This window comes from Corylus avellana, chromosome ca4 (assembly GCF_901000735.1).
Source record: "Corylus avellana chromosome ca4, CavTom2PMs-1.0".
NCBI lineage: Eukaryota > Viridiplantae > Streptophyta > Magnoliopsida > Fagales > Betulaceae > Corylus > Corylus avellana.
The window spans coordinates 22,507,271-22,513,960 of NC_081544.1; the positions used below are offsets into that span (position 1 = coordinate 22,507,271).

At 38.7% G+C, this 6,690-nt stretch overlaps 1 pseudogene; it reads left to right on the forward strand.

The window, feature by feature from the left end:
* The first annotated feature begins 950 nt into the window (after positions 1 to 950).
* On the forward strand, positions 951 to 6,094 carry LOC132178677 (2-alkenal reductase (NADP(+)-dependent)-like; annotated as a pseudogene).
* Positions 6,095 to 6,690: the final 596 nt, after the last annotated feature.

Genomic DNA, 6,690 nt, shown 5'->3' on the forward strand with positions numbered 1-6,690 from the left:
TTGCCCCCACTTTTTTATGCGTTGGATTAGAAAGTGAAAAAGTGAAAGACACATGACTTGTACCTTTTGCCACTGCCAGACTGCCAGTTTCCCCTAAATCCCTCTCTGCGCGGGAAGTTTACATTTGACAACATCCTCACAACTCACCAATTTTTATCCACGGCAAAATCAAAGGTAGAAATTTGAGACACCTTCAATTGAGGGTTCGGTGGGTATTGAACCGGACAAAAGAAAAACCTACAAAATATAAATTTATCTATCAACACCCTTTTGTATTAGAAAAATGTTACATATATTTTTATTTTCACGCTTTTTTACGTAATATTTAATAATAATCAATCTAAAATTTAATAATAATATGGGATAAATTTCAAAAGAAGAAAAGATCGATAACGTGAGAGAGAAGGCAAAAGAATTAGGACCATTAGAATATTCAACATGGTCTTTCGTATTATATATAATAATTTAAAAAGTGAAAAAGTGAAAAATTGAAAGACACATGAAAAAGTGAGGGCAGAAGTGAATGAAAAAAATTTAAAATGGCACATGACTTGTACATGATTGTTGACAGTCAATTTTAACCCATTTAACTGACGAAATGAGATTTTTTATTATAAGATAGTAGTTTGATGGGGTCAAGTGTCATAATTAGTAGTTCATGAGAGGAAAGTGTCAAAGTACTGTAATTCATGGGGCAAAAGGTAATTACCAAAAAAAAATTATAATGATTCAATGCTTTGCTAATTGAAGATAGACACAAAAAATTCTAGTTGCTAATTGAAAACAGACTGACGTATAATGTGACGCAAGTTCATGTTGCCACGTAAGCCCTTACGAATATCCTCGGATCAGTATGCTACAAAAAGGCAACCCCGATCTGTTCCACTTCTGCACCTCACCAAGACAGAAACACGCAGAAAGAAATTAATTAAGAGAAAGAGTGTGAGCTTAGCAATGGCGAGCGTTGGTGGAGAAGAAGTAGTGAGCAACAAGCAGGTGATATTGAGGGATTATGTCAGTGGTTTTCCAAAGGAATCGGACATGTACGTCACCACCGGTACCGTTAAACTGAAGGTTCCCGAAGGTTCCAATGCTGTTCTTGTGAAAAACCTCTACTTGTCCTGCGACCCCGTCATGCGAATTCAGATGGCACGAGTCACTGAGAGCGGATTCAGTTCTTTCACCCCTGGCTCTGTGAGTATCTATTTGGTTCTCATAGCTAGCTAGCTAGCTAGGGAGGTTGATATCTTAGAAAGTTTTTAGTGAACCATAATCATAAGATTAAGCCTTTAGCATTAATTCCTTAAAAAAACGTGCTTCTTGTGTAAGACACTTTTCTCTCTCTAAGAAGTTCCTCTCTTGCGTTGCCTACGAGGAGGAAAGAACTCCTCTTCCTCCCCTCCCTCATTAAGTTGCTTTATTCTAATGATGTCCTACTAGAGTTTTCTCTAGTCCTTTATGTCTCTTACAAGGCCTTATTCATCACCTGGGCGATTTATCTCTATCCTCTGAAAGTCACAACCTTAGCCCCTCCACTGCTGCCTTGCAACCTCTTCTGACCTGATACGTCGCCTCCATCTCTCAGATCTACCTTGGTTTTAGATTTAGGTTTTTTCAAGGTTAGATCTGTTAGCATCGGTCAGCTCCGCCCATCAATGCGCCTCGATCTCCACCATCATCTTTGGCCTCCCTACTCCACGTTGCCGACTCTCGCATTTCCGTTGAGCCTTCACGCACCAGCGTGTGGAGCTCATGCTCTAGCTCTTGGATCTCATGCGCCTTCGTGTTCCCGCCATGTCTGCCGTTGGTGATGCCAATTTCTAGGTTTAGTGATTTATTTCAGTTATTTTCTCTATATTTCTGTTGGGTGTTATTGTTTTCAACTTAACTCAAATTAACCGGTTAGTCTTCAGACTCATTGTCTATGACGGAGATCCCGCTTCCGTTCTTTCTCATCTTAGTTTGTTTGGTTTTCTTAAAAGTAGGACTATATCTAAATTTTTAGGGGTTCTCTTACTCCCAAGGTGTTATACTTATCTACCATAGTTGTTAGGAAATTAATCCTATTTCCCAAGACCTGTGAGATGCGAAAAATAAGAAGAATGCGGAATAACAAAGATAAGCAATCACACACGACTCAAAGATTTAAGTGGTTCGGCTTAACAAGCCTACATCTACTGGCGGAGACGACCCGGAGAAAATCCACTATCAAAAGATGGAGTACAAAAATAGTAGAGAGAAAATCACTCAGATCCCAAAGCCCCAATACACTCAAATCTCACTATCACACAAGAAAGATTATTCCTAAAATAGAATACAAAAGACAGATGTACAAACTCTTCTTTTGCTGGAACAGATGGCGGCTGATCTCTATTTTCTTCTCTCACTCTGCAACACCATTTTTCTTCTAATCACTTGTTTTTGGCTCCTCCAAAAACCACTAAGAAGAAAACACCCTTGCTGCCCTTGTACCTCATTCTCTTAAATTCTCTCTTTTTTCTCCTCCCTTTGGTGCTTCACGTTTTTGGCACACACAAAAATTCACCTTGTGCTTTGTTCCTTATATAAAAGCTTAACTCTCCTTTTACATGTTGGTTTAGGACTTCTACTATAAGTCAAACAAGGAGTCCAATTACACATAGGAGAATGACTTCAAAACAAACTTGGACAAAAGTCTCCTAAACCCAAAAGGAGTAGAGAACTAGTGGGGCCCACGTGTGATGGGTGGCAAGTCACACCTAACAATCTCCACTTTGACTTGAATCCCATCAAGTCTACCAAAAGGTGTCTCCTCCAGATGTCTCCGCCTCTGCCCCCAAGGGCAATCACACTCTACAAGTGTCCCTCAAGTCCAAGCGCCTCTTGAACTTGAGCATAGGACTTGATTTAGACATTACACCATGCCTCCCTATCAGCCCCGTCGACCGTACAGCTTTCTCCGATGACTCTTTCTTCCTGTAGACCCATCTGCACCCTTTAGCCTTCTTTCTCTTGGGTAATTCTGCCGATTCCCAAGCTTTACCATTCCGTAGTTACTCCACCTCTTTCAGCGTACCATTCTGAACAGATGATGAATCTCCACTGCAAGCTGTTAGAGCAAAAGAAACCATATACTCAAAGCCATACCTCTTTGTTGCTTTTCGATCACATTGTTCTTTGCTTCTTCTTAAAGAATAAGACTTTTCCCGGTGCTGTAAGTCTCTTGAAGATTCTCTGTCATCACATTCCTCCGTGAGTGAACACTGTTCATCAAGCTCCACCTCCACGAATTGTTTTTCTTTCTGCACTGTACTTTCAGAAAGATCATCTAAGTTAACAAACTTAGACTTCTTCGGTTCCTGCTCTGTAACTTCAGGTTCTGCACTTGACCCATCCTTGTACATAGCACACTCATTAAAAGTCACATTCCGACTTCTAATGATCTTCCGATTTTGATCATCCCAAAATCGATAACCGAAGGCCTCATCTCCATATCCAATGAAGAAACACTTTCTAGATTTAGCATCTAGTTTACTCTGAGAATCAGACTCATCATGGACATACGAAGCACAACCAACAACTTTCAGATGTGAAAGATTTACCTCTTTTCCACTCCAGACTTCTTCCGGTAGTCTATGGCTCAGGGGAACGGAAGACCCCCTATTTATCAGGTATGCAGCAGTGCTCACTGCATCAGCCCAGAAAGTCTTTGGTAACCCAGCATGCAATCTCATACTCCTAGCACGCTCATTGAGAGTTATGTTCATGCACTTAGCCACGCCATTCTGCTGCGGCATTCCCGGGATAGTTTTCTCCATTCTAATCCCATTCACTGCGCAAAACTGTTTAAACCCCCTGTCTTCGTATTCTCCTCCATTGTCTGATCTCAAACGCTTGAGCTTCAAGCCCGTTTCAGTCTCAACCATGGCCTTCCATTTCTTAAAAGTCTCAAATACATCAGATTTACTTTTCAAGAAATAAACCCATACCTTCCTGCTTGAGTCATCAATAAATGTGATGTAATACCGCGAGCCTCCAAGAGATGCCACTGGTGCTGGACCCCACAAATCCGTGTGTACCAGCACCAGCTTTCCAAGCTTAGGTGTTTTGCCAATTTCCACGAAACTCACCTTCTTCTGCTTCCCTATGATGCAGCCTTCACTCAAATCAGACTCAACTGACTTTAACCTCGGTAGTTTTCCTTTTGACATAAGTACCTTCATCTCTTTCTCGCTCATGTACCCAAGCCTTAGGTGCCATAGTTTTGAGTCAGCAGTCGTATCTACAACAACATCTGTATCCTTGCTGTTCATGGTCATATAGAGAGTACCCGTCTTATGACCACGAGCCAAAATCCTAGCTCCCTTGCTGACCTTCCACTTTCCACCGTGGAAATGAATTGAATGCCCTTCCTCATCAAGCTGTCCCATTGAAATCAGATTCTTCTTCAGCTCTGGAACATGCCTGACCTTCTGTAGCTTCCATACCCAGTCATTGTGAACTCTAATGCGAACATCGCCTAGGCCCACAATATCCAGCGCTGTTCCGTCAGCCAAATACACCTTCCCGAAATTTCCACCAACATAGTTCTCGAGAATTTCACGGATCGCTGTCGTATGAAAAGATACTCCTGAGTCTAAGACCCAAGAATCAAGGGGACTGTCAACAGATAATTCGGAGATCCATAGTACACAAATTAATGCTTGAACAGGGCTAAACAAAAATTGAACTAACATTTTGTAAGATTCTAATTAAAGATTACTGGCAGAACATTTTATATGCCACGTGCCTTGCTCGTTTAAAATTGATTTTGTGTGCATTTTGAGATTGGAATTGTGATCTTCTTCTGCTGGAAACTCGCAGCCATTAACTGGGTATGCAGTGGCTAAAGTTTTGGATTCTGGGCACCCAGACTTTAAGGCAGGGGACCTTGTTTAGGGGATTTCTAGATGGGAAGAGTACAGCCTAATCACGGCAACTGAAAGCCTGCATAAGATCCAGCACACTGATGTACCCCTTTCCTACTATACTGGACTTCTTGGTACGTTGTTTGCTCATTCTATCAAGTTTTGATTGATTTGAGATTTAGAAGAAGATGATTATGTCTCCAGCCAGTTGTTGTTTCATTGGTTTATATTTTTTGTTCCTTTTCAAACAGGTATGATTGGTATGACTGCTTATGTTGGTTTCTACGAAGTTTGTTCTCCAAAGAAAGGAGAATATGTCTTCATTTCCGCAGCATCTGGCGCAGTTGGTCAGCTTGTAGGACAATTCGCAAAAATGTTGGGTTGTTATGTCGTAGGAAGTGCTGGGAGTAAAGAAAAGGTATATTTCAATCTACTTCTCTGTTCTCTATCATTAAAACCATAGATTTGATGGCTTCTTTTGTGATTATGGAGTGGAGTCACATGAAAAGAGTCATTAATTCTTCTTCTGTACGTTATAATTTAGGTTGATCTATTGAAGAACAAGTTTGGTTTTGACAATGCTTTCAACTATAAGGAAGAGCATGATTTGGATGCAGCTTTGAAAAGGTCAGTGAAAGTTTCTTAAGTTTCTGATATATGCATTTAAATTTGGTTTTAGTATATGAATATAATTTTGATCTTTAAAACACACAAACCTTATTGGGTTCTGTGCATCATGATCATCAGGTACTTCCCAGAAGGGATTGACATTTACTTTGAGAATGTCGGGGGTAAAACACTTGATGCAGTGCTTCTAAATATGAGGGCCCATGGCCGCATTGCTGTATGTGGAATGATCTCACAGTACAATCTTGATGAGCATGAAGGCGTGAAAAATTTGATGCATCTCCTATACAACCGAATCCACATGATAGGATTTACAGTTCGTGAATACCTTCATCTCTATACCAAGTTCTTAGACACTGTATTGTCTTACATCAAAGAAGGGAAGATAGTGTATGTGGAAGACATAGCTGAAGGGCTTGAGAGTGGTCCGGCCGCCCTGGTTGGTCTTTTTAGTGGTCGTAATGTCGGAAAACAAGTCGTTTTAGTTGCTCGCGAATAATTTAGGCCTGTCCTATATACCTGTACGTATGTGCTGTTGTTGGGAGTTTGTCTAGTACTAGTGTGTGCAGTATCTTCCTGTGTGGTTGGTTGGTTATATATAGATATAGATAATCCTATATAATAATAAGGGTAAAGTCCACATACTCCCCTCAAACTACTATTCAATTGATAATGTCCCCCCAAATTTTCAATTGTGACAATGTCCCCTCCAAATTACCAAAACATTGTCAATGTTCCCCAAAAGACTAGCAATAAGACAAAAATGCCCCTATAAATTTCTCAATAAGACAAAAATACCCTTATAAATTCAAAAAAAATTGATTTTTTTAAAAAACAAAAAATTTTAATTTAAAATAATATTTAAAAAAAAAACTATTTTTTTAAACAAAAATTTTTAATTTTTTTTAAAACGGAAATTTTTATTTAAAAAAAAAAACTATTTTTTATTTAGTTTTAAAAAACAAAAAATTTCATTTTATTAAACGAAAATTTTATTTTTTTTAAACGTAAATTTTTATTTAAATAAAATTATAAAACAAAAATAAATTTAAAAAAAAAACGAAAATTTTCAATTTTTATATATAAAAAATCAATTTTTTTTTAAAATTTTTTTTCTTATAAAATTGATTTTAAAAAAAAAAAAATTGGCCAACGTTTGGATTTTTTTTATTTTTTT